The sequence below is a fragment of the Pyrgilauda ruficollis genome, unplaced genomic scaffold (genome assembly GCF_017590135.1).
Source record: "Pyrgilauda ruficollis isolate IOZ18807 unplaced genomic scaffold, ASM1759013v1 scaffold20, whole genome shotgun sequence".
In the NCBI taxonomy this organism is placed as follows: Eukaryota; Metazoa; Chordata; class Aves; order Passeriformes; family Passeridae; genus Pyrgilauda; species Pyrgilauda ruficollis.
Genome location: NW_024519207.1, coordinates 5,196,619 through 5,221,720, shown reverse-complemented (window position 1 = coordinate 5,221,720; position 25,102 = coordinate 5,196,619). Strand labels below are relative to the sequence as shown.

Sequence of the window (25,102 nt, the reverse complement as noted above, 5' to 3'; positions counted from 1 at the left end):
ACATAGGGTAAGTATAGAAAGCTCAATTTGCATGCTATTTGGATTAAATTGATATTTAAACTGTTGATATCTAAAGTGCTGTTGTTGTGACAGTAAAGGTAGAGGTCCTGTACAGCCTCTGAAAATTAATGCAGTTCAGAGAAAATTGTAAAAATTGCAATCCTTTTCATATCTAGTGGGATTAAAACTATACAAGGATGGTTTAGATTACTAAATTTCCTTTTTTTATCATCAGGACACAGGGGCTGGCTAAAAAAAAAGGCAGCAAGGTAACTTTTCGAATTCAGATGTATCTGCCTCTGGGATTCAACTAGGAATTTAATGCCAAATGGAAAACAATAGGTAAGCATGAAAGCTGAAGTAATTTATCACTGCTATCTTTTCAACAGATAAGCATTTCTTTGTTTGAACAAGCACACATTACAGTACATTAAAAGAAAAATGTTTTGGACAGCACAGCTTCCATAGGGCTTCTACATAATGAAATTTCAGAAAACATTCAGTATAAAAGTTTCAGTGCACAAAGAAGATTATTAATTTTCCTTCTGCATGACAAATAGATAAATACCTCTATGCTAAACACAATTTTAAAGCACCATACTCTGTTCAGGTTCATATTTTCAATGCTTCAGAAAGCACTAAGAAAGGTAAGCAAATTATTAATTTCTTGGCATATAAAGTTTAAAAATACCCAAACTATTCAATTGAAAACAACTGTTTTTCTCTAGACTGCCACTTACAAACCCAACATTGAAACACTCTGATTTCTTTCCATCTCATACATCAGTACCAGTCATAATGATTCTGCAGACCATCTTGCTGCAACATCACTATCTTGTGTTTGTGCTGTCAGCAGCAGGCATATCAGCAATCTGTTTCACTTTTGGTCAGCTCAGTGACTGATCGATCAGAATTTAGTGAATGGCTCTTTGGATGGTGCATGTCCCATCCCAACTACTTTGTCTCAGCAAATTAAAGAAGAATAAAGAACTACACAGTCCCTTCTCCTCCCCAGATGCTTATAAGGGAAAAATACAATTCCTAATTACATAGAAAATACAGCTACCATGAATAGTAAGAAGTAGAAATAAAGGAGGTTGTATTTGTACCTATCAGGTAAAATGAAGGAGATTCTAATGTGTAGTCAGATGTGTTTTATAAGTGATAAAGACAACTGGAATCAGGAAGAATTAGTAATAGAGGAAATAAATTATTATTTTGATTTTCTATTGTTTTCTCTTCTATATGATTAATGAAAGGCAGCCAGGTATCTATTGCATTGAGACTCCAGTGCCAGATGTGACTGCTGATGCACTGATCCTATCAAAATGGAGGGGGAAAGAAGCTTTAAGCAGAATTCGAGTTTATAGCTAACCAAAACCATTGTACCAAATGTTTCCATCAATGTAACCAATCTGCAGGGACAGAAATTAGGTTGTCCGATCAACCCTTTTCCTGCCACAGCTGATACCTATAGGAAAGAAGAGGAGAATTGAGTTCTCTTAAGAGTGAACATAAGCACATAAAATAAGGAAAAAATAACTAGAAGACTGTCTGTAGGCAGTCAAAGAAGAAAAGAAAAGGCAAGGAGGAAAAGTCAACAGAAAGGATCCTAGAGGTTCTTCTCCGTGTCACTGAATCTTTGAGGAGACCAAAGAATCTACAAAGGAACAAAGAAAATACCTTCTGGAGAAGAAAATATCTTTTTACAATGGGAAGGAAGGAAAGACTTGAAGCTAAATGTGAAAGCCAGATATGAAGTTAAATCAGTGAGAGAAGAGAGAAGCTGCAGTATGCACAGTATTTTGTGCATTTTATTGCACAAAATTTCCATGTTCTCAAAAGCAATCTCAGAAGCCACGGAGTTTTAAACAAAGTAAAGATCTAGCTCAGGCTCGCAGCCCTTGCACGTCATACGTGGTTCTAACTTCCCTTTTGCCCTGGGCCTCCAAAAACACTCAGCCCTGGTATTCAAACTTGAGGGTAGAAGCAGATCTCTGAAGAAGACCATTCCTCTCCTAGTCCTTTAAAGACTTCTTCACTAGAGAACATATTTTCTGTACACTTCAAATCTTACAAGGATTCATATTTGAGCTTTTAGTTTGTGGCTCCCAGATGAGGCTCAATTCAAGAAACTCAGCTGATGGGCTTGCAAATTTGTCATATGCTTCTTGAGACATTCACTGCTTATAAATATGGTGAAGCTATGTACATTCTTCAATGGATGATAATCCCTTGCTCCTTTGGCCTAACATGACACAGTTCTGCACACCTGACCAGGCAAAGCCTAGCACAATCCCAAACCAGCCTGCAAAGAGGCCAGAACAGTGCCATAAAGAAGGCTTCACCAAAGATAAATCTAGGAATGACAGGTGTATGTATATATCGATGTATGAATCTATAGCTGGGTCACACCTACACCAGAAGCAAGAATTTCTAAACAGTTTTTTTTCCTTTCAGATTTTTGAAAGAAAAACGTGAAAATTCATGTCTACTGAACTGGAGGCAAGAAGAAATGCAAGGAAGATGATAATGTGGCACAATGAGGTGACAAACAAGACAACAATAAGTCTGCAGTGTAAGAAAGCTAAATAACCATTTTCTGAGTTGTCTGGACTTTCTGTACAACTCCGAAAAATGCCTACAGTCTACCAAGAAAGCATATTGCAGCAAGTCCCCGCACTGATTTAGGATGGTTGCATTTACCTTTCCTTATAAGTCGTCAGAGAGACAACTGTACATTGTGTAAATACAGTTGGGACATGAATTAATTTCAAACCTATCACATAATCTGATGAGATTTCCCTGGAGATCTCCTAGCACTTTGCAGCACTGAGCCATTATTTCCATACTTATTGGAAATAACGTCTGAGCCCAGCCAAGGCACAATATTCCCACTGAGAGTTGTCATGACGGGAATGGAATTAATTCATACTGTCACTGGATATATCCAGCATCTTTTTGGCATTACTACCATGTACCCTGAAATACATTTTAATCCATGACAATACATTGTACCATATAACATATGATTTGGGGTGTCCTAAATTTGGACACAGATTCCCTTTTACATATAGAGATGGCAAGTCACCTTTCCCTGTATTTACAGAAGCCTGATGCAGCTCCATCATTTTCAGTGGTCGAGCTCCTGGCTCATACCCCTGTGGAATCAGAACTGTATCTGTGACATAACAGAAGCATTCAAGATCCTTTTAAGATGCAATTTATTATAGAGATATACCTTAATCACAGTGAGCTGTGATGCTGGCTGTCACACTTTAGAGGATGAGCAAGAAGCTATAGATTTTTTTTTATTGCAGTTGAATTAATTCACACTTCTTATGAAGTTACTTATCTACTTAAAGCACTCTCCATGTGGCTGCAATCACCAGATGTAGACAGATGCCTTTGTGCTTCACTATAAAACCAGCCATGCTGGAATTTTTGGATGAACTGAAGACTCACCTATGTTAAAATCATTTTCAGATTTCCAAGCCATTCTCCAGAAAACTTTCAGCAAATATTTCCATTTTATTTTTTGCAAGCAAATTTTCTCCATTTATAGTTGATCTGTTTTTCTTACCTGATTCATACAAGCATGTTTGTAACACCGCAATTTGTCACCACGGAAACAACTGTTTGGTCACCATAGCTGATGACACTGAATGAATCAAGTATGAAAATCATGGAAAATATTAAAAAATACCCTAAAACATCCAGCAAGCAGCTTTCTAAACAAATTCATTAACAATTTGGAACTACCTAGAAAAAAATGCAATTAAATATGATGCTGTATTTTCAGTTTTCAGAAATTTTCAGGGTTTTTTTAACTTTTTATGTTTCTCTGGTTGACAGCCACTGAGTAAAAACCTGTAAAATGGGTTCTAGCCGCCCCACCTCACAGCCACCACCACAACTCACAATGAGATTGCTGCAGCTTCAAACCCATCTCTCCCAAAACTTTCACAGGAGGCTGAGACACAGCAGTCTTCTCCCTGAGGGTATGCTGAGACCTGACTTGTCCACTTAATTAGCCACTTAACCATTCTAGCGAAAGAGGCTGAACATGCAGCTGTCTGCAAATAGCCTAGCATTGCCCAGCAGCTTTAAATACTATATATCTGTATCTTTATCTACTTCCATTTTCCTGACAGAAATAACCGCAGGCCAGAAATCTTTTCAGCTGCTGTGCCCTGCCCATGTGGATGCTACAGTGATGTCTATTTTATGGATCAATGTTGATTTTCATCCAGGATTCTGTAAATCTTTGAGGCAAAAACCTTGGAAAGGCAAAGAGAGATACCATTTCATAATCCAGGGCAACCTGTTGGAGATTTACCCATAACTCAAGTACAAATCCAGAATAACCACATTTTTATTTAAATTGCATATTTCTGTATTTAGTAGGAAAGTAGATAAACTCATGTATTATTTTGGTTTACTTACAAATTTCTTATAGCTACTGGTAACACTAAATGCTAAAAATGGCATTCCAAGGTGATTCTAATTTTAGCAATCATAATAAATCTTATTTACCATATTACTCAAAGTTCTATAATTTTGTCACATTTTGCATGAAAAGATAAGCTCAACTTTATTTCTCAAATTGTATCATTGATGCTGCCTTAGAAGCAGCCACTTTCATCACTATCACATGTAAAATCTCTGTGGGACTAAACTTTAGGAAACACTTTCACAAAAAAGAAGTGCCTCTAATTAAATGTAATTAATTTACTAGTGCCCTGGAATTGCAAGTATTAAAAAAACAATATGATCCTCAAGCATTTTTTTGCTTTGCATGTGATAAATGCTGCAATCACTCTTTTAAGTGAAAATACAGAGAGAATAATATTAGGTGACAGCAAAGTTCATCGCAGCAGGTCAATTGAGATTGTCAGGATTCATTAGCATGTGTGTGACTGGTAAATAATTGAGTTAATTTTAGGCTGAGTGACATATTTAGAAAACTGTGAATCACCTTATTTTGTGAATTTAATCAACCTTTGCTCTTCCCTGGATAATTCAGTGTACATCTGCAATATTAAGTTGGAACTGACTCTTCACTCTGTTGCCCTCACAAATGCTAGTGGTTTGCAAAATTTCAAAACCATTTACTGTATTAAATGCTGGCCTCCAACAAGGATTTCAACAGAAATAAAGCACCATAACTACAAAGAAAACAAAAGTTAAAAAAAAAAAAACAAAAAAAAAACAAGAAAACAAACAAAAAAAACTAAAAAAAAAACTTCCTAGAAGCTGAAGAAGTTACTTTCTTCAACTGAAGTTTTAGCAAGATTTACCTGAAATCTCTATTTGCTGTCTCTAAGAATAAAAATGCTTAAGTCCGCAAGACAGCAAAGCAGAACAATTATTTCTCTGGAAACTTTGCCAAAAAATAGCTTCTGTTTGAAAAATGTAGTCAATCCTCAAATGCTTCTTTGTGACACTCCGTTAGCCCAATTATCTACGAAACATTACATTACAAAACAAAAACATTGCACTGCATATGGATGTTCCAGCTTTGGCTCTGAAAAATGCTACTTTCAACAGCAGGAAACATCTTTTTTCAAAACTTAGCTTCATTTGGAAGTAAGTCACATTTCCTAGCTAAAGTGAACTATTCCTTTACTTTTCATTGGATGTGTTTCTCTTAATTTCTGGAAAACATTCTAATAGCACTAGATTTGATATTGAACATTACAATATTTAGGTAACAGTGGGCTTTTCTGTGCAAAATTTGAGCTGTGATATGCAATAGCTATAAGGGCAATTACTCATCAGTTTTGTAGTTTGAATATGCAAACAAGTTGCTTGTGGATTACTGGCAGCTACAGCTTGGGCTCTGACACTTAACTGTTATTAAAACACAAAGCAATTAATGTAATTATAAATATGGGGAAAATATCAACATTATTTACACTAGTCAGTTATTAGGAGGTAAAATACTTTGTCAGCTGTAATACAATAGAAATTGCTGCACAGCGTTGAATGCGATTATAACACACATACCTTCAAAGTACTACAGTTTATATTCTAGGTCTGTCCTCCAGGGATCAATTTATGATACTCTATGCTGGGTATTTTAGCTTGACAAAATTAGGATACTTTGTTCATGTGTAGCTACATTTGGCTGCCACACACTTTCTGTGTGGGTAGGATTCCAGATGCAACCCTTGCACAGTGAATAGGGACACACATTGGGATGCACGGGAGGAATCATTAGTATCTGCACAAAAAGCACCACACGAGTGTGCACCTGCCTCTCCAATTTGGAAACATTTTCCTCAAGCAAAAACATAACAGAACCAACAGCAGCTTGTATCCATTTTCTTCATTGTTGGCATTGGTTTCTTAAGTGCTCAAGCTAAAAATCCGACTTGGACATTTACCATCTACGCCCCATGCATGCACAGGATGTAGCGACAGGCAGTGACTCTGCAGGGGAGGTTTGGGAGGTCTACTGAAATGATCCATGCAGGTGACAGCCAGCTAGGTGAGCAATGTAACATGGACAAAACACACTCACATAGGGGACTGCTGCTTTCTTCCATACTCAAACTCATTAATCCATTTAAGCAGAAGTGCCTTCATTCTCTTGCACTTGGAATTAAACTCCTGTTCAGAATTAATGGTGTAACAAACAGCAGCCAATCTTAAGACTATTTCAAAGCTCCTTATTAGTGCTTTATTTTTTAAGTCTGACAATTGTGTCACCCATTATTGACATCCTCAATTATTAACACCATATGTTACTGGGTAGTGTACGGCATGTTTAGCAGTGGGATTCGGCAACAACTGCTCCAGTGAATTAGGAGAAGTTGCTCCTAAGTGCAAAAGCGCTGTCCTTGTAATCACCTATCGTAAACACACATTTTCCTAGTTCTGCCAAAGGAGACAAATAGATGCAACACCATGCCAAGTCAGAAAAGCAAAATAACTCTGATTGATAAAAGGGACGACACAGCAGAGGTGCATATTACCAAAAACACAGTACGCCTAGATGGGGAAGCAAATTAAAAATTAACAGGGAACTGCTAAAAGCTGACACTTTCCCTAACCAAAGCAAATTGCTACTGACTGCCCAGTTCATAATGGCTGATGCACAGTCCTGCTTTATTTCCCAGCTGCTCCATGAGACTGCTTCAAGCTCAATGAAAACAGTCCTTTTTGGATGCAGTCTCAAGTAAGAACAAGAACAGAACAAATATCCCAGTCGAATTGATTAAACAGTTCCATTTAATATCATTATCAATGGTCTGGATAAGGGGATCAAGTGCACCCTCAGTCTCCTTGCAGAGGACACTAAATTGGGTGGGAATGGCGATCTGCTGGAGGGCAGGAAGGCTCTGCAGAGGAATCTGGACAGGTTGGATTGATGGGCCAAGAACAATTGTATGAGGTTTAACAAGGCCAAGTCCTGGGTCCTGCTCTTGTGTCACAACCACCCCATGCTACAGGCTTTGGGAAAAATGGTTTGGAAAGCTGCCTGGTGTAAAAGGACCTCAGGGTGCTGGTTGACAGCCAGCTGAACATAAGCCAGCAATGTGTCCAGAGAAACTTTTCTATCAAATCCTGGTCAGATAAGGCAGAAGTACTACTTCCCTACTGGTTACAGAACAGAAGATCCATGCATTACTTTTTCCTGGTAATGCTACTAAGCAAAAAGTTTGAAAGTATTTCCAAAGAGGTAAAATATTTGTGTGTTTAAGAAAGCTCAGTGCAGAATTCAGACTATTTCCTGACAGGTTGTATCTGAAAGTTATTTGTTTGATCAGAATGCCTTCTTTTTCTTTAAAGAAAACTAATTTGCTTAGTTGATACAGAGTATGTATTCAGTGTCCCCCTTCCAGGTGTCACATCTCAACATGGTGTAAGTCTCTGCAGCTCTGGAGGGCTCTTCGGAGCCATACATGACTTCAAGACTACCAGCCACCTCCCTGGCCCCTACAGGAGGGGACAGCCAAAGGACTGCCTCCACAATGGGTGACTGCTGCCTGCTGTCACTCGACAGCAACGCCCATGCAGCAGTGCTGAGGGGTTCCATGGCCTGTGCCAGGGCTTTGTTCCATGCACAGCCCTCCCAGCTGAACTTCCCAGTTCTGTGTTTAATGTTTCAGATTTGTGTGAAGTTTAATTTTCTTTTTTTTTTTTTTAAATTTGTGGGAGTTTTAAAAAAAAAAAAAAAAAAAAAAAAAAGTTGGACCATGCCAGTTATTCCTCTGAGGTTTCAGAGCACAAACTTTGCAGTTCTTCTGCTGTTTGGCACAGGCTGCCACAGATGGAACACAGATATCTGTCCGCCAATGTTTGAAGAGGACCAGATTTTTTTGTTTAAAAATTTTTGCTGTTCAGCACTTACAGCCATACAATCAGCCAGACCAGCCATTCCCTCCATAACAAATGCATTCACAAAACGAACAAGGGAGACCATTGCCTGCACAGGATTCACACACCCAGAGATGTCTGTGGCGCATTGGGACTGCCTTGATGGATAGTTTTGGAAAGAAAGGGGCCAACTTTTTCTAACCTGGCTTGAAAAGCTCTGAAACTCACATACCCTTCTACCACAAGGGAGCTCATGTAATGACAAGGAAAACAAAGTTGTCCAGTAGCCTTTTCAGCAACGTCAGCCAGGAATTTGCTAATTTTGAGTTGCTCCAACCCAAATATCTGAGGGAAGCTGTTGAATTGGTGCATGCTCTTGCTAAGTCAGCTGTGTTCCCTTGCCTGCTGATGGCTGCCGTCTTAGCCTGACCTCAAATACTCCAGCTTCCTCCCCCAGGTGTTACATTCACTCTCTGCTATCACACCTGATCTTTCACAAAAGTTCCTGCACCTTCCAGGCTTGTCACAACAGCCCTTCGAGCATAAGCTGAAGCCAGCTTGACACAACAGATTTCTTTTTTCTCTTGGAGACACGCATATGCCATGGAGACTGCAGTTCACCACCTATACACTTCAAGCATTCCTGAGCACGCCCAAGTGGGATAGCACTTCTGCAAACTGGGCAGCACTGCTGCTTCTTTTTCTTCACCCCGTTGTTTGTTTTTTTTTTTTCCTTTTAAAGTGAGAAGTTGGGTAAAGCAAGTCTTTTTGAATTTAAGTTCCTAATTTATGCTTAGTGAGCTGTCTTGTGCTGTGTCCAAAACTGGCACAGGAATCTTGCCGACTTTTCCTGGAACCCCTATGCACAGCCTAGCAAATGAAGCTTTCTCTTCTGCTCCATCATCCCTGGAGCCTGAATACTTCAAGGATTAATGATTTCTTGCTTATGCAGAAGGGTGGTGCCTGCATGACTGTGTGCATGCAAGAAGTTTTCAGGAGCAGCAGAAAGCAAGCTATGTCACAAAGTCCTGCAGTGCTCACTCCTTTCTTCCTTCCTGCATGACACCTTGGGGAAAATTCAGGGAGAAAATGAATGCTGCAAAATGACAGGCACTGGACAGTGTCTGGAGGAAAGCAGGTAAACTTGCTACCCCAGGGACAAGGGCACGGCTGGCAGGAAGGGAGAATCCAGGCAGCTGGTTCTCTCCCAGCTGGGGATTCAGAAGTCACAGGTGAACCAGGGCCGTGTGCCTCACTAATAGCAGCAGCTTCCTGCTCAAAATAAGAAGCAGGTTCATACATTTGTTCTCCAGTTGGGTTCAGACGTAAGCTGCAACACAGATGTTCACAGGGCACAAAGGGGACACCCAGCAGAGCTGGCTGCAGAAGAAAATTTACAGGAATGACAGCAAGTTGCCTTTTACAGCAGGCTCTCTAGAGAGGCAGTAAAAGGGAAGCTCATTCCGCTATGATTTTTCTTTCCTGAAACTCCTCCTTGCGTAAGGTCTCACTACAGCTAATCTCCAGAGACTGCAAATGAATTAAGAAGAGGAGAAAACATAGGAAAGCAAAATAAGAAAGCAAAGTAGAAAACAAAGCAGAAGAAATGAGTCAAGAAATGTATCACAAAAGGGAGCAGTAAGGGCACGCCAACAGATATGAGAAATATTAGGAAAACATAAACATCAGAAATATTGATCTTTTGCACACACTCTGAAAGGATGACTAGACTTCCTACGGGATCCTCTGACAGGCCTGGACACAGGTCTGAACATCCAAGAGCTCTAGCAGTAGGACAATAGGTGATCCAGGCCCCATGCATAAACTGGAGACAATGGTTCTTCTCCAGCTTTTGCTAAATATCTTGGGACCTATAGGTGAAGCACACTGTGAAGATATGTTGCATTCAAATCCTTACAGAATAAGCAACATAGTGCAAAAATCCATTTTTGTGAATTTTATGCATAAGCATTTAACTTCTCCCCATTTTTAAATCTCTTCAAAGTTTCTCACACAGATCAAGGTAAGTCCAGCTGTTACATCCACTATTCAAGAAACCTTTCACTCTTTCAAACTGAACTGAATCTCAAAAAAATTGCCCAGGTCTATGAACTCGTTGGAAGAATAAGAACTTCTAAATCTTCTCTCATTTAACTTTCTCCATTGCTAGGAGTTCAGCAGAGCTTCAAGAACCATAAAGTGTGACCTGACTTTTAAAAAAGAAATCACCTGAAAATTGCTTTGTTATATGCAAGAATGTATTTCTGAAATTGCCTGAATATTTTCTGTAAATGATTGAAGTAAGATGTGAGCACCACTGAAACACCTAAGAAGAAAATTTCCAGGAACTTCAATGTACCCAAGTTTTCAACCTTTATAGTCATTTCCTTCCCACATTTAGTTATATTCATACCTTTACTACCTTCAACAGTTGCAAAAAAGCCCCAAAGGAAACACAGATGTAAAGCCAGATGAAGCACAGCCTCAGGTAGGGAGGGATCAAGAGAAGAGCCACTTCCTCTCACTGATTTTACCTTCAAAACTCCTTACTTGCTTGTTGAGACTCACCTTTTTGTTCACTATGAAGTTAAGTTTGTGGGTTTGGCTAAACATTAATCTCTGAGCAACTGTGAACATCAGACCCTTCCAAATTTCTGTCCTACAATGTGTTGTTGAAAATTCAGCCTGCAAAGATCCATCACACCGTCCTGTTCACAGCAACTGAGATTTATCAAGAGCTGTAAGAAGCTCAGCATTAAACTGTCAACAAAACTCACACAGTTCAAACCATCCAACACAAAGCATGAATGTTTCCATCACACATACCTATTTATTGCAGATACCTTCCGAGTTTCAAGAAGCATATAATCTTGAAGAACTGCTTCAAGTTCAGAATCCAAGATCTGATGAAAAAGATTACATATATATCAAGTCATTAAAAGTATATGACTTAAGCATATAAAATTAAAAATATATATATTGTGCAAAATTACTACTTAGAAATGAGCTCACGAGCCAGTCCTTCTGAAGCTTTGCATCACCTGAGGCATGCTGTGGGTGATAACAATGATGGCCTGGTAATTTATAGCACATTACATTTAGGGTATATAATTGTATAGATTCTAAGCAACTTCTACAAGAGTTCAAAACTAGCAGAAAACTAAAAAAAATCCCCAAATTTTCAAATAGTATTTTTGCTACAATCATTTGTGATGAAAAAAAAAACAAAACCACAACATATTGAGTATGAAAAACTGCCAGTGGCATATCAGAAAATATAAATTATTTAGGAAACCACAAGCATCCTTATGTACACTTAAGGAGTATTCTGCCTTTAGCTCGCAGCAGAACAGTGACATGAATAGGGAAACCACATGAAAAATCAAGGGTATCCTTAAGTACATTATTTCTTTAATGTCCAAAAAATGCTGAACATGGCAGTTCTGTTACAGGTGTGAAATTCTGGATGTACACCCTTGTAAGGATACATATAACACCTAATCACAATTAGTCCCAGAGTCTCTGTAAATTTTCCTTGTGATTCTCACACAGTGACCCTGAGCATAATGCATTTATTAAACCTGATGTGCTTAACAAAGCAAAAAGGAAGAAGATGCAGCAGTAGAAAGAAATAGGTTCAGTAGATTAAGGAAAGACACAAAGGAGAAAAAAAAAGGAAAAATGGGAAGAAAGTTCATGTGTCCAAATGCACTTGGTCTGATCTCTGTTCTGCATAATCACCATCATTAGCACACGCTCTGTTGAGTATTTTGGTGGCACTATTGGCAACTTGGCATTCTGCAACAAGAAACACCATTTCACATAGGACTGCCACACAGGCACAGCTCTTAAAGATAATTAAGAGCCTATATTAAAAAAAGTCTTGTCTCTTTTCTTTCCACAGAGTTTTTCCTGAGCTTTCCACAGTAACAGTCCTACTGGTACCTACCACACGATTCCCTGTGAAGGCAAAGAGAATCAGCTACAGAATTGTCTATGCCCACCATGCATCAATGGTCACCTGGCTGGGAGCACCTATGTGTCCCAGCTGAAGAGCAGACATTTGCTTCTCCAAAGGATCAGCCCACCCAAGGAGTCCTGGACTCCCTCTGTTCCCTTCTGTGAGCTGGTAATTTTCAAGCAGAGAGATGAAATGTAAATATCAGCATGGATAATTATTTCACTGCTCATTTTTTGCAAGATAATCAGACAGAAAGATAGACTCACTTTGAGGAATAGAAGAAGTAGAAATTTTTATGCAGCAACAGCATGAAAGATTCTGCCAATTCTTCTTACAAAAGCAACAGTTCATTGATTTGTAGCTGTTGCCTACTTTCATGTGCAAGAACAACAGAAATCCCTCACTGGTCTTCTCTACATATTTTCAAGCAATCACTACAAACATGACAACTTCTAGGATTATTTATTCTATGCACTGTGTAGCCATTGCTGCTGTTGATGTCAGCTGCAGACAAGCCAGGCTCAGAAGCTCAGATTCAATCACACAGGCACGAGTAACATCACTACATCTCCACCCTTTGCACCTCCTACTCAATTCCCCAAAAGGGATTTCCACAATAATGCATAATCACAAAGAGAATGCCATTAAAGTGAATCTCAGCAAAATATCACTTCTAAAATGAGTGGGAGCTACTTATTAGATAATACCAATAAAAATCTGCACGATCAGAAGGTGGTCAAAGTTTACCCTTTATTACCTACAGTAATGTCCCTCCTTTTTTCTACTTCTTCATCAGTTAGCCTTGTAACAACTTTTTCCACACAGAATCACAGAAAATCTCCAGCTGGAAGACACCCAAGAATCACTGAGTCCAGCTCTCTGTTCCTTGCAGGACTACCTAAAACTAGGCCAAATGACTGCGAGCATTGTCCGGACACTCTTTGGATTCTGACAAGCCTGGTGCTGTGACTATTTCCTTGGGGAGCCTGCTCCAGTGGCTGACCACCCACTCAGTGAAGCACCTTTTCATAACGCCCAATCTGAACTTCCCTGCAACTTCATTCCATGTCCTTGAGTCCTGTCACTGGTCCCCAGGGAAAGGAGATCAGCACCTCCATCTGTGCTGGCCTCTCATGAGGCACACCCTAAGCTGTTTTCCCTCTTATTTATCCCCTTCATTTCTTACCCAATTTATGACTGCCCATTTTACCTTCACTTGCAAGGCCTCTGCAGTTGATAACAAGCACTCATCTCACCACACCTTGACAGGAATTACCACCCATCAGATGTAGCACGCTAACCACCTAAACATAGGCTGCTCCCCGGCTGAAACCTCTTCAGCCGAGTGACCTCGACAGTAGAGATTCCAGGGACTAAAATGTCAGGTCCTGCAAAACTTGGGTCATAAAGGTAACCTTCAAACTGACCAGGTGTAAAACCCTACTAATTTGACAATGCATGAAATTATATTTCTCACAGACACATTTCAGGGGACTGTTGACCTGAGAATCTCTTACGACATATTTACAGAGAAATGCTATGAATTATTGCATGGCCAAGATAGCTCTGTGACAGAATGTTTGCAACCAAAGATAAGAACAATTGTGTGTTAAGTTACAAGCACACAATTTGCTGTGCATAATATTAGCAGGGTTTATTTTAGAATTGACCACCCACCTGACTGTTCCAAAAACCTCCTGGAGTTGCTACAAGATGCCAGAGAAAGTTTTCACTTGTAGCAGACTTTCTGTCTTTAATAACACCAGCTGTCGCTTTTACAAACACATTATATGCCCTTCACATATTATCCCATATTCTGCAAACACCAAAAAACCCCAAACTCTCCCACAGTTATTAACATCTGCTTCACTTACTGATTCTGACAAACTGAAGGACAAAGGCATGATTTAACAGATTGCTCCACATAAAGCAGCGATGCAGTCCACAGAAGGATTCATCAAATGCCCCTGTCAGAGAGCTTTACAAAGTGCAGCTTAATGAACGTATGCAAATTGCTATAATATATAAAATGCCTGATACCACTTCAACAAGTAACAAGCCTATGAAATCTATGGAGAATGATAAGATAGATCAATCTAATTTGTCTTTGAAATAAAGTGATTCTGTTTCCTCCAGATAATTTCAATCTTTTTTTTTTTTCTTGAATGCCCTGAAGCACACATTACATACAAAGAACTACTGCTTTAGGCACTGGAAGATGTGATTATTCAATAGAAAAAACATGCAGCAAGAGACAAACTGGAAGCACACTGGTACTCTTCAATATTTTCCTTCAGTGTTTTGACATGCTGGCACTTGTAAAAAAATTGGTTTTTCCAAGCCTTGTTGCATTTAAACAGCCCCTCTTTTTTTCTGCTGTTGCTTGATGTGAGGTTGAAGGCAGGCTGATATTTACAGCATGAGGAAATGCTCACATATGAAAGTGCACCAGAAAACAACATGCATCCAGGATGATTGCTGCTGCTCCTGTTTTTCAACATTATTGATCTAGAAATATGATCTTATTTTTTTTCCATCAAGATAAGGAAAGAATAGCTTACGAGCTAAAATGATTTTTGATGGAAAAAATCAACATTTTCTAGAGCTTTAACCCTCCTGAGAACTGAAAGTTCCTTTCACTAACTGACTTGAAAAAATTGTATAAAAATACACTTGTGTTTTGTCATAGAAGCTAAAACCCACAATCACCCTTTAAGAACCTTGTGGAAAAATAACCAGAACTTCTCTAATTTTTTCTTCTTTGGAAAAACAACACATGAAAAAGAACACAACACAGTATGTGTGCATCAGAAACTAGAAAGTGCAAAGTTCCTGGATCTTGGCTTTACCACTTACATTTAAGGCCAGGCAGGTGTGAAAGAGAAAGAGGACTGCGAAGTACCACGATTATCTCTGTGTCTCTCATGCTGGGACCATAAAAGACAAACGAACACTAGATAACACTTTCTCGGGTGTTTCTCGGTTATGTTATGTTAGGAGAATTCCCCGTGTTGAACAGATAAACAGTTTCAACTCTTACTTTATGTCACAGCACGATAGAATCACTTAGGTTATAAGGACCTCTGACATCATCGAGTCCAACCATTAACTCAGCACTGTCAAGGCCAGCACTAAATCATGTGCCTAAACACCACATCTACGTGACTTTTAAATACTCCCAGGGCTGGTGACCCAACCACTTCCCTGGGCAGCTTGTTCCAATGCTTGATCATGCTTTCACTGAAGAAATTTTTCCTCATATCCAATCTAAACTTTCCCTGGCACAACTTGAGGCCATTTCCTCTTGTTTTATTGCTTGTAACCTGGGAGAGGAGACCAATTCCCACCAGTGTGCAACTTCCTTTCAAGTAGAGAGGGGTAAGGTCCTCCTAGGCCTCCTTTTCTTGAGTCTAAACAATTTTTGTTTCCTCGGCTGCTCCTCACAAGACTTGTACACTAGGTCCTTTGTGCATTAGATGTTTCCTGTTAAAACAGAAGTAATTGCTGTTACTGTCAAAGCTAGACACAAATTTTGCTCAGTGCCTTAGGCAAAATGACCAAGATGAGCAGTACTTGGTGCAGGATTCTCAAATCTCTCTATCATGGGAGCACAGTTTCTGCACTGAGAATTAAATAAATTGTAAAATAAGAGTCCAAGATGGAACACCATGTCAGAAATGCATTGTGATCTCCTCATTTTAAAGGCACTAACTTGTAAAATCTTTTCCATTCTGTTACACTAAATATTCAGCATGTGCCAGGCACCGTGTAAAAAGCTTTTATTTCTGTGCAAATGAATATACATTAGAGTGTTTATAACATTTTTCTAGCTTTGAGTTTATATAACTGACAATTAAGGGGTGATATCTTTAACACTATGTATTACTTCTAGATGCCAGTATCACTTCTAGATGCCAGTTAGCAATATTTAACAAAGTAGGCAGTTCTCATTTTTATGTCTTTTGTTTTTCTATTCAGATTTGTTCCTCCAGCTTTGCATTCAGTCAAACACTAAAATCAGGGAATAAATGAACATGACAAGCCTTCCTTTATTCTACCTCATTTTTCGAAATAACTCTTTCAGCTTCCATCATTACCATCCCTATTTTAAATTTGTTCTTTTTAACAGAAATCTACAAGTACAGAAAAATCTCTCGCCTTTTGACTGATCATCAAGGCCAGCAGATTCACAGCTGATATAGGTAATAAAGGCAAATTAAGGAAGTTCCATGTCACACCTCCTCTCTTACCTCCTGAACCTATATAAAATTATACTAATCATCATAAGTAAAATTAAACGTTCTAACTTTTCCCTGAAATAGAGAGAAAATTATTATTCTTGGGAGTCAATCTTCTTAGAGCTTCCTTAAGATGTAACATCTACTGGATTTTAGGGTACAAAAAGAGCCTCTTATACAGATTCCAGATTCAGTTTAAGAAAACAGCATCAATAAATTTTATTAACATGTAGGCCATCATTGAAAAAATTACAGTCACACTTTGTGCAATAGAGTGTGCTACATGATACTGCACAAAAACATTTTTTTTACCCTGTTACTTTGTGGTGGTTTTTCAGGTTTTTTTTTTCTTCAGGAACAGCAGCATTTAAAATCAGGATTTTACTGCTTTAACAAACTAGGTGGAGAGCAGAGCCAGTCCACCCCGTCCCACACCCCTACCCACTAAGAGATTCCTGCCATCCATTGCAGTGAGGATATTAACCCATCACTGTTATGGACTAACTGCCTGTGCTGGACAGCAATGTAATCAGTAACAGCAAATGGTTCTGGGACAATCCTGAACTGACTCGGAAGTAGATGAGAAAATGCAATCCTTGCTTTGATAAGCTCCTTGGCAAGCTAGTACCAACCCATGTTCCCTGTTAAAAAGGAAAAATGAGAAGAAAAAAACCATTTTTGTTAGATTTCAGACCTTTTTCTACTCAAAGAAAGTGAATTTCCAGCAGCTGAAAATGCCCTCTTTCCCTGAGCTGTGGGAAAATGCAAGAAAGGACTCAACTGCTCTGAAGTTATGTTTTAAAAATAACATCCTAGGTGCAAAGACTACCAACCAGAAATATTTCTGTGAGACTATTGAGCAACATTACTCAATACTTCTGAAGGGAAGGGTTCCCACCTGCCCTGACAAAGGCAGAGGAGGCACACAACACAGCCACTGCTTTCGGTCTGACAATGCAGTGCCTAAGCCACCTTCCTCCATCTCTACAGGGTGTCTGAGATACAAAAAAATGTGCTGCTGTCACTGCAGTCAAGAGATTGGAATAGAAATTTCCTAAAGAAATATCTACCTTTTGGGGTTTTTTGTTTTAAAAGCAAGGCAGAAGCACTGCACTCTTCATACCAGTGAAAGACTGGCTAAACAGCTGAATGCAATAGAGGCAATAAATCTCTAACCCTTTACCTTTCTAATTAAAGTGGCAACTCTAGGAAATCCCTGTTCAAATCATCATAAGAAATGTAAAAAAGGGTTCCAATAAGTTCAATACAGGTAATATTTTTTACAAGACTTATGAGGACAACATGGGCAAATTCAGTATGACCATGGCATTCATTTGTCCTGGAAAGTCCTTAAACACTAGTACCATAACATCTGAAGATTATGATACCCCATTTCTGCATGAAAGGAGGAATCACTCAGAAATATCCACCAGTAACATCCTCTCTTAGAGACCACAGGTAAGTCAAAAAATCTGTAAGAGAAACAAGAGGATCATCAAGTTCTTGAAACAGACACCTATTATAATGGGGGCCAGATGCAATTCACAGTTGTCTGCTTACATTAATTGAAAAAAAGAAAATTATAATGTTCCCTTCTGTCACAGAACCAGCACAGAAGATGGACCTTGAAGAGCAGCAAGATCAAACAACTTGAGACGAGTCTTCCTAAGCAGTCGCTCATGTCTACTGTTAGAAAAGGAGGCCAGGCACCAAGATGTCATTCTCTGAAAAGTCAGATCCAATGAGGAATAGCTTATCAAGATAAGAATAATTAGCAGACAGGCTAGTGGCAGAATTAGTTCACCATGGTGATGATAAAACAGTATTAGGAAAGCAGGGCAATTTTAAGAAAAGGCAGCTAAAAACACCTGCCTAGCACACACTTCTCCAAGTCCTTCTCATCTCCAGTATGCTGATGCTTCAAAGTTAGCTGTCCCAACAGACAGCCCTGTACTGTCTGCCAGTGTCACGATGACTTATAGCATGCTGTGGTAGGCTTGCAGTCTCTGAGGATTGTATGTCTCTGTGAATGATGAGGATAGCTGCATTTTGTTCTAGTTACTGTGAATTAGGAGCAGAACCCATTGACTAGCAAGCTTTCAGCACAGGCTTCAGCTGGGAAAAGGCTGGGTACAGTGCTTGGGCTGCAGTATTGAAGGAATACACTTCTCAGAAGGATGAACTGGGTCTTGTCCAGGTTTCTGTTCCTGCTTTGCCCAAGAGGACTGACGACACCATGTCTTTTCCACATGCACTCCACACGGGCCCTTCCTAGCATCACCAACAAAAGACCAAGACCAGAGTCCCGTATGTTTTTCAGAAAGAGACATCCCAAACTCCAAGGGTCTGGCAAGAGCAAGGAAATTCTGGTACTGACCTTGGACTTGGCCTTCTGGCCTCTGTTAATAACCAGCAGAAGCCACTAACCACTGCATTAAACATGAAATAAATGATAGTGCAGACACATGAACAGTGGCCAGTCTCCCGTTTAGCCCTTTTGGTAATACTATGACTTCATATTGCAAGCCTGGCTGGTTTGTTTTTTTTTCAATCCCTGTAAATGCTTCTACGTATTCTCATAAAAACTTCCTTAAATTTACCAAATTCTCTCTTCAAGTTTTGTTTTTCTTCTCAACTAAGCGCACTTGGAGTTTATTCCATAACTTCACCCTCTTGAGATGTTTGAAAAATTTCTGTTAATGTTCAGTCTAAATTAATTCAAGATTAATTAATAAACATATTATCTTGAGCAGTTATTATTCCTCAATTTCAACAGCTCTCCTCCTTCTCTGATGTTTGCCCTACAAAGGAATTTAGTACAAAGGTTTAATTTCCTGGACATTATATACAAGCTATTAGGAATCGAGGCTTAGCATATTTTGTCAGAAAGTCTGATGGAAGGTAACCAGCTACTGGGAAAATGTATTCAACTTTTTTTTTTTTTTTTAACTAATAAACAAAAGGCAGACACTGATTTCTTTTCCTAGTTACTCCAGTATAAACCAGGAGTGGTTGGATGTGCATGGAGAGCAATCCATAACCTGTGGCTAGAAGTAAGAACTGCATCTGCCCAGGGCTGCAGTGAGGATTGTGAGCATTAAGCTGTCAGCAGAGAAGAAATACCTGATAGAGAAGGGAAGAGCGATTGGCATCTGTCACGTAAGAGCCATTTTGCAGAGGCCTTTGAAAATGAAAGGCATTGATCATAGATTTCCTTCAGTCCAAAGAAGCTTGAAAACCAATATATCTGGCATCTAGACTCATACTCTCTGGGTAAACCTGCTTCAGTTCAGATTGGACACAGAGAAGAAGTTCAGTGGGACGGTGACTGGTCTCTGGAGCAGGCTCCCCAGAGAACTGGTTACAACACTGAACCTGTCAGAGCTTAAGGCACATCTGGATGATGCTCTGAGTCACAAGGTTTAGTTTTAGGCTGTCCTGCAAGGAGCAGGGAGTTGGGCTCAATGATCCTTAGGGGTGCCTTTCAACTGGAGATATTCTGTGGTTCTACGCCTGTGCAAAAGGCAGTTTCATGCACCCCGTTATTCAATGCAACCATCGTACCTGTGTGTTGCATTCAATGCCATTCAGCTGTGTTAGGAGTGGTCTCAAGACACACAGTGCATCAAACCACTCTGCTGCTGTTTTGAAGCTGAGGTGGCATTGCCATGGCCAACACTGACTCTTCTCACTGCTTGAACCACAGGGTCCAAACATCCACACATCCTGTATTTAACTACCCAAGGAAGTCAGGTCCAGGACAGAGACCTTAGACAGAGAGAAATACATACCTCTAACACTCAATTCCTCTCATCCTAAATGTGGATACCCAAAACAGCTTAGATCAATTGCATGCAGCTATAGGGTCCAATGATCATAAAAGGAATCTAGGGAAAGTGGCTTTGATGTAGGCACTTATGCTGTAGATAAGAAAGTTGAGACAAATCTTATGACTGAAGTCTGCCTCAGGAGAGCTGGCATTCAGACAGATCTGAAAGGCACAAACACTGGTTCAAAGGATGGGTTTTCAATGACATCATGATCTAATCTGTAAGTCTTTATTCAGTCCTTCCTTTTCTATTTGAATATTAAATAGAAGAATTTCAGATTTGTCTCAATGATAGCAATAAAAGTCATCAGGAAGGCTGATTTATAGGAAAATATTAAAATAACTAAATATGTATAGCTTGACTAAAGCCACTATTGAAAGGGAAATATGATAATTATCTACAAGCTCTGAAAGGATACACACACTAAGGATTTTTTTAATAGGGTTTTTCAGGAAAATATAGCTAAGAATAATGTGATTATACCGAGTAAAGTAAAGTTTAGGCTGACAGGGGAAAATTCTTATAATGAAGTGTATTCTAATGTATAATAATCTTCCAAATAAAATTGGCTGAAGTCCAATCACATCACAAAGCCTGTCCATGACTGGACAAAGATCTGGAGAAGACAATCCTGGTGCAAGATGGACTAGATGACTCAACAGGACTTTTTAATTTTTATATTCCTATCATTCTGCTGTATTAAATAATCCAATAAATCAAAGGGAAGAGGGAAATAGGCTTAGCAACAATTGCACAGCTGTTTCTTCTTCAAGGACTGCAGGCTGCAATCAGTGCAAGACACACTGATTGCACAGAGGGAGGAAACATCTGTATGTGGTCAGAGCACTGTGCTAATTCAGGGCTTCAAAGTTGCATGCCTGATGTCCCCTTTTCCCCCTCTTAATACAATAACACTGCCAGAAGAATCGACCCTGTGCTGTAATGTATCAATCATGATTTTTGCTGCAACAGCTACTCATAATTGGTTTAAGCTTTCTTGATCTCAGATGCCAACCGGTGCTAAACAAAACACAGAAAATACATAGCCTGTGGGCACGTATTTCCACTGAAATAATCTTGCCACATGTTGATCTACAAGAAGTGGGGCAACAATATTTTCTTAAAGTTGTGATACTCATTTTTAAAGCCAGGCAATATTTTACTGATTATTTTGAAGAGGCTTTGACATTTTTTAACTAAAATATCTTGCTGAGAGTCTGTGCTAATACAGTCTGTTTTCTGTTACAGTTAAACCACAAGTAACAGAAGCCTTCTTAAGGAATGACTATACAATTTAACCGTGGATTCGATTTCTGTCTCCAGAAAATATTGTGTATATATACATAAAAGTATATTTTATGAAGAAAGTGCTTTCAAGTGTAACATTAGCTTTCCATGACTGATTTCAGCTCCAGTTTCCCCACTGCAGTCACACTCTGTAATGCTGACCACACCCCTGTACCCACTTCATGGAAGAGGTCTGAGACTTCAGAGAATCTAGTTAGGATGTACAGCAGGAAACAACTTTCCTAAAAAAAATTATGTGAATATCATCTGAATAATAAATCTGCATACCATAGGGTCTTTTGTTAATGTTTTATTTTTTGTCATGAGGGGATTTTTGCCTCAAGTGTTCAATTAAGCATACAACAGCAGAGACAGGATTTCTGTTTTTCAAAAGAAGGAATAATAATGGAAATCTATGTCTGCATAATAAAGCAGTGATCAACAGCTCATGGTTTACATCACTCATTCTGAATTATTCACATTATTTCTCCCTGATTTCTTTACCTTTTCCAACAAACTTCCCAAATGAGAACCCAAATTAATATTTTCCTACTTTCTTTCCCTTGTCAAAGGAGTTAGGAAAAAGCAAATATTAGAATTTTATCACCCACAATTCTTCTAAATGCTTCTACATTTGAGATTTTTTTTTTTCTTCTCTTGTTTTAAGCTAACACTCAACATAAAGCATGAACCACCCTTTACCCAATGCAGCTGCTAATTCCTACTCCTGGAGGCTGAGCTACAGCAATAAGGTGGCAGCTGTGACCCTGCAGTCTACCTGCACCTTGCCTCAGTGGAGGGAACCACTGCTTTTAGTGGGTCTGAACTTACACCGAGAGAAAAACCAGCTGCTGCATTCCAGTTCGGAGGGGTTGGGCACACAGGGCTGCTGCACAGGGCTCTAAGAGCAGCCTGGGATGTGTAGCATGGGAAGATAATGAAGGGAAAGGCACTGGGGCCCAAGGACAGGTCTGGGGACTGCACGAGTGTGGAGTGACCGGAGCAGCAGGCAGGGATAGGAAAAGGAGCAGACAGGGAATGGCCTACATGAAGCATCTCCAAATGACCACAAGGCAGAAGACACTGCCTACCAGAATACCCTGAGAATGTGATGAACTCATTTTATCCTGCAGCTTTCTGGGCAACATGGACAGAGCTCTGTATGTAAATGCAGCAACAAAGTCTCTGCTGCTGCCCTTGGGCTTCTTTTCTCCGTGATGTCTAAGCAAAGCAAAAACAAAAAACAAATAGCAAGACCTGAATACGATGAGACAGAGGAATGGAAAAGCTGATTAAAGCATTTTCCAAATGCCACACAGAGGAACAGATGAAGGAAGAAGTGGAATGACTCTAGTTTACTGCTGTGCACTTACTGTAACACTCAGCATTAGGTACCAGAAGTTTTTGAGGTCATTGATTCAGTGTGCTCACTTTTAGAAATCCACAACTGATATGAAGTCCTGCCACAAACTCAGATATGGATAAAAAGGTAATGGAAAACTGATAAACTGAATGGAAAAAAAAAAAAAAAAACCAAACCAAAACCAAAAAACAATTTCCCTCCCTCCCCCCAACAAAAAAAAAAAAAAAAAAACACAAACAAAAAGCCATAATAAACCACTTTACCAACCAACTAAACAAATATCTGCCACACCAAACCACTTTTATTTAACTGAGAAGAGTAACTTGAAGGCTAGAAAAAGCATTTGGAGGTTTGGACTTTTGTATGTTAATAGTCCTACTTCAGCAGGTTATCTAGAGGACCAGGTGGTGAAATAGGAAGGAAGAAGCTGGACAGAAATAAAAAGCCTGGAACAGTTGTCCTTGTTTTAGGGTAAGCAAAAGGAAATCATCTCAGCTGGAGAAAGCAGGGAAGGCTCCAAATCAAAGGTGCACTTTTCAACTTCAAATTGCTTCCCACCCCCTCACACCCACAGTGAGAGAAGTCGTGGAAAATCAAACTGCATGAAGATTGAGGGGGAAAAGCTTTCCTTTTTCTTAAGAACTTCCAGTTTGGGAGTCTGAGTTCTGAGTTTTAGGATTAAATCACAATCAATAGCACCTCCCTCATTTTGTTTTGAGATGCACGTTTTAACCTACCATCCTGAGGACTCTTTTAAGGTTTTGTTTGAATGGTTTTGAGTTTGGGGGACAATGGAGACAAAAGGGAGTACAAGTACATCTTCACAAAGTATTCACAAATATCTCTGCAGCATGCCCCAGGAATTGTTAGGAACTACTTTGGCTCTGTGTGTGTAGTGGGTGACACATTCATATCCTTGTAAAGCAAAATTCTCCTGGACTCCCCCTCCACTTTGTAATATTGAGCAAACGTAAGAATTATAGGACATTTTCAAATTAGAAACATTTACAAAAGACTACCAAAACTGGCTTGGTATTCTGAATTAGAAGAAGACTATTTGATTACAAATGAGATTCTTAGATAACTACATACAGAAATCCAGTAAATTTATATAAACTGATTGTTGCCACAATGTTGAAGTACTTGTGAGTGCAATTGCATTACCAAATTAAGGCCCAAATTGATAAATTTATTCATGCAGTGCATGCATATCATATCTTAAAATTTTTCCTATCAGTTAGATAACACTCCTTGTCTGCCCAGGAAGCCATCCAACAGTTTTAAGACAAAAAATCTTTCCAGTTTTTCTTTAGATCACAGAGTGGGTTGGATTTTTTCAGCTTAGGCCTACCTAATATAAAGAGAACTAAATACTGAAAGCACTGTACAAATTCTGTAATTCAGAAAATGAGAGTTTAGAAGAACATATCTCACAACTTCACCAATACTAAAGGCCTAGATTCTTTAATCACCACAGATTCTTTAACCACCATCCCCCATGCAATCTTAAAATATCATCTTATGGTTCTCCTGTTTAGATCCCTCTACAGGTTCAGGTAAAGGGACAACAGTTGTCCATAAACTGTGAATTTTAAGATACATGTAATTAATCAATATTAATAACAAATACACAAGAGTAAAGGGTTCCATCTCTCACTTAGGGAAGAAAGGCACACTCTGTCACATCAGCTTTTGAAAGATTTACAACCCAAGCAAAGGACTACAAGGTCTGCTGGCTACACAGTGTTTTCGCATGACTGAAAGAGATTTTCTTGCCACTAACAATACCAGTTTAAATTTTAATGGAGCTGTTCTGAAGAAAAATAATTAACATATGGTTGACTTCCCATATATTAGAGAAAACAATAACAGCAACTAAATCAGTATCTTCTGTATAATTTCAGCTGTCTTGGTCATGATGAGTTGTTCATCTGACTCATCTCACAGACATGCCTGACATAATGAGAACAAACACAAATCGTTTGCAATGTCAAAGATTAGCTTTTACCTAAGACAGAGGAAATAGGACAATATTATGAGGGACTACCTAGGAAGCAGCAGCCAGCCAACCATTACTTCTTTGAGTCACAGAAAATCC

The 25,102-nt window shown here is 39.2% G+C and overlaps 1 protein-coding gene across 3 annotated transcripts in view; it reads right to left on the bottom strand.

Moving 5' to 3' along the window:
- The window catches only part of ENOX1 (ecto-NOX disulfide-thiol exchanger 1), a 354,413-nt gene that overhangs the window by 271,054 nt on the left and 58,257 nt on the right, over nucleotides 1-25,102 (bottom strand). For all 3 annotated transcript variants that reach the window (XM_041467082.1, XM_041467084.1, XM_041467083.1), the window contains exon 2: nucleotides 11,152-11,228. The gene's annotated coding sequence lies outside the window, so the exon portion shown is untranslated. The remainder of the gene's footprint in view (nucleotides 1-11,151; nucleotides 11,229-25,102) is intronic.